This window comes from Carlito syrichta, unplaced genomic scaffold, assembly GCF_000164805.1.
Source record: "Carlito syrichta isolate Samal-C Ts95f unplaced genomic scaffold, Tarsius_syrichta-2.0.1 Scaffold308844, whole genome shotgun sequence".
In the NCBI taxonomy this organism is placed as follows: Eukaryota; Metazoa; Chordata; class Mammalia; order Primates; family Tarsiidae; genus Carlito; species Carlito syrichta.
Genome location: NW_007252940.1, coordinates 58390 through 62549, shown reverse-complemented (window position 1 = coordinate 62549; position 4160 = coordinate 58390).

The window sequence follows — 4160 nt, the reverse complement described above, 5'->3', positions numbered from 1 at the left end:
TTTTGCTATTGTGAATAGTGCTACAATAAATATGAGTGCACAGAATCTCAGAAGGGGGATTGCTGGATCATATGGAAGGTCGATTTTTAGATCTTTAGAAATCACCACACTGTTTTTCACAGAGGTTCTACTAGTTTACACTCCCACTAACAGTGTAGAAGCATTTCTTTTCCCTGCATCCTTTCTGGCATCTGTTATTTTTTCAGTTCTTAATGGCCATCCTGACTGAAGTTAGGTGGTATCTTAGTGTGGTTTTGATTTGCACTTGTTTGATGATTAGTGAGGCTGAGCGTTTTTTCATGTATCTGTCGGGTGCTTGTATGTCTTTTTTTGAGAAATGTCTATTCATATCTTTTGCCCACTTTTTAATAGGGCTGTTTTTTTTTTCTTTTTGGCACTTTTTTTTGGTCTGTTTTTGTTTTTGTTTTTTGAGTTGTAATCTCACTCTGTCACCCAGACTGGAGTGCAGTGGTCACTCCCAGCCACCGCAGCCTCGACCTGCTGGGCTCCAGCAATCCTTCTGCCTCAGCCTTCTGAGTAGCTAGAACTACAGGCACGCGCTACCACGCCTGGCTAATTTTTGATTTATTGTGGAGATAAGGTCTCGCCAAGTTGCTCAGGCGGGTCTCGAACGTGCGGGCTTAGGCAATCCACTCACCTCAGCCTCCCAAAGGCGCGGGATTACAGGCTGAGCCACCGAGCCCAGCTCTTTTTGGCACGTTTGAGTTCCTTGTAGATCCTGGATGTTAGACCTTTGTCAGATATACAGTTGGTAAATATTTTTTTTTCCATTCTGTGGGTGATTTTATTTTTTAGAGCTAGGATCTCGCTCTGTCACCCAGGCTGGAGTGCAGTGGTGTGATCATAGCTCACTGCAGCCTTAAACTCCTAGGCTCAAATGATCCTCCTACCTCAACTTCCCGAGTAACTAGGACCACATACAGGCATGCACCAATATAACCAATAACTTATTTTATTTCTCATACAGTCAGGGTCTCGCTGTTGCCCAGGTGTATTTCAAACTTCTGGCCTCAAGTGATCCTCTTGCCTCAGCCTCCCCAAGTGCTAGGATTACAGCATCCAACCTGTCGTGCAAACATTTAAATAATATGCATGAGATTTATGTAATAACATGGAAAATATTTAGAATCCGCATTTAAAAAACAATACACAGACATGTAAATATCGTGCAGTTAAAAATATGTTTGGAAAACACAGCCAAATGCAGTGGCTCATACCTGTAATCCCAACACTTTGGGAGGCTAAGGTGGGAGAATTGCTTGAGCCCAGGAGTTTGAGACCAGCTAGATAACATAGTATAACCCTTTCTCTACAAATAATAATAACAATGATCAAACAATGAGCCATGCTTGGTGGCATACACCTGTAGTCTCAGCTACTCAGGAGGCTGAGATCAAAGGATTACCCGAGCCCAGGAGGTCGAGGCTTTAGTGAGCTGTGATGGTACCACTGCACTTCAGTCTGGGCAATAGAATGAGAACCCAACTCCAAAAAAAAAAAAAAAAAAAAAAGGAAGGAAGGAAGGAAGGAAAGAAAGAAACAAAGAAAGAAAGAAACAAAGAAAGAAAGAAACAAAGAAAGAAAGAAACAAAGAAAGAAAGAAAGAAAGAAAAAGAAGCGTTGTCAGGTTTACTACTGAGAAGAAAGTCCCCAGGTCTGAGAGTTGAGCCGATGCTCAGATTTTACATTAAGGAAGAGAGAGGGAGGAGCAGGAAGCGGAGGCTGCTTAGGGCTGGAGTTAGGAGAGGTGGAGATGGCAGCAAGGGCTGAAAGAAAACATTTGGAGAAAACACCATACACCTATAGCATGTTCACAAAGGAATGCAGTGTGTTTTAGATGGGGTGCTTCTCTTTTACTCCTGATCTCCAGCAAAAGTGTAACTTATCCACGTTTGATTTGATTTCATAGAGAAACTAAGAAAGGGGGTGAGATTTGCATCAAGATTGACTCAGGAGGGCTGAGCGTGGTGGCCCATGACTATAATCCCAGGGCTTTGGGAGGCTGAGGCAAGAGGATTGCTCTAGGCCAGGAATTTGAGACAAACCTGGGCAACACAGTGACACCCTGTCTCTACAAAATATAAAATAAAATAAAGAGCCAGGCGTGGTGGCTCACACTGGTAATCTCAGCACTTTGGGAGGCGGAGGTGAGAGGATTGCCTGAACTCAGGGCTTGAGACCAGCCTGAGCAATGTGGTGAGACCTTGACTCTACAATAAATAAAAAAAAGTAGCTGGGTGTGGTGTCACACACCTGTGGTTCCAGCTACTTGGAAGGCTGAGGTGGAAGGATCGCCTGAGCCCAGCAGGTCGAGGATGTGGTGACCATGACCGTGTCACTGCACTCCAGCCTGGGCAACAGAGTGAGACTCTGACTCAAAAAAATAAAAATAAAAAAATCAAATAAAATAAATAAAATGAAATGAAAAATTAGCTAATTGTGGTATTGTGCACCTGCCGTCCTAGCTACTTGGGAGGCTGAGGCAAAAGGATTGCTAAAGGCCAGGAGTTCAAGACTAGGTGAACTATAACCACAGACTCAGTCTTTAAAGACAAAACAAAACAAAAAACAAGGTTGCCTCGGTGTTGAAAGTGGGCTAAGCCTAGCCTGTGTGGATGGGGAGATGGGGTGAGTGAGCCGAGCTCTAAATCACAGATTCTAGCCGGGCTTGGTGGCTCAGCCTGTAATCCCGCGCCTTTGGGAGGCTGAGGTGAGTGGATTGCCTGAGCCCGTGGGTTCAAGACCCACCTGGGCAGCGAGACCTCATCTCTACAATAAATAAAAAAATCAGCTGGGCGTGGTAGCGCATGCCTGTAATTCCGGCTACTTGGAAGGCTGAGGCAGAAGGATCGCCGGAGCCCAGCAGGTTGAGGCTGCGGTGGCCGGGAACGGCCACGGCACTTCAGTCTGGGCGACAGAGTGAGACTTCAACTCAGAAAAACAAACAAACAAACAAACAAACAAACAAAAAAACCAAAATAAATCACAGGTTCTGTCAAAATACAGCCTCAACATCCGTTGGTGGTGTACCTACCATATGCCTTCAACTCTGCCTAGAATTTACTGTCCTGCTCACCACTTCCCCTTCCTAGGATACCTCCTGAACCTCGTGTAATTTGTGGCCCATGGCAAATGAGCAAGAGTTTGCAGAGCTGTTTCACTACCTTAAGTTGCACTTCAAATATGAGAAGCCAGGCCTTGGTGACCTGGGATTTGGGCCAACTTGTTGCTAAGCAACCACTCAAATGCTCCCCAGAGAGCCATGGAGACTCCTCGCCACTGTTGTTCCCCAGGGACTGAGAAGCTGCTAGCTCTCCAGTGTGAAGTGGTTTTAGAGCTGGGGACCTATGGTTAATCAAAGGAATCATGGTGCTTGAGGGCTGTCCTCAATAGCGCAGAAGATGCTGGGAGGTGGCATTCGTTAGAGGACCCATCGGGGATTCTGTATCCTCCAGGGGCCCTTGAAAGTCAAAGAAATGTTACCCTGCCAGACACCTCAGAAACAGTTCAGAGCTCCTGAGGTGCCCACAATGGAAAACAAGGAGTCTTCCCTAGAGAGCCTCTGGACCAAATCCAGCATTGCTCACCATGGTCTCTCCAGAGTGGCAAGAGTTTTTTGGGTTTTTTCCAATCCTCTCTTGAGGGCTCAATAAACCAGAACTCTCTTGGGATCAGGTGATATTTCAGAGGCCTAATATCTGCAATGGGTGGCAAAACTCACTACCAAAAATGTGGGGAGTAGTGGTGGTGAAATTAGCATGTGTGTGTGCATAAGAGTATGTGTGTGCGCACGCGCGCGCGCGCACACACACACACACACACACACACACACACACACACACACTTATGCCTACATCGAGGTGTGGGGAGAGGTCAGGCAGCAGTGGTTCTGGATTGTGTGAGCCTGAAACTTAAATAATTTGGAGGGTCTTCTTTAAATAAAATAAAATAATTTATTGCCTCTACAATAAATCAAAAAATTAGTAGGGCTTGGTGGCGCATGCCAGTAGTTCCAGCTACTTGGAAGGCTGAGGCAGGAAGATCAGCTGAGTCAAGCAGGTTGAGGCTGCAGTGGCCGTGAGCATGCCATTGCACTCTAGCCTGGGTGACAGCGTAAGACTCCAACTAAAAAAAAAAAA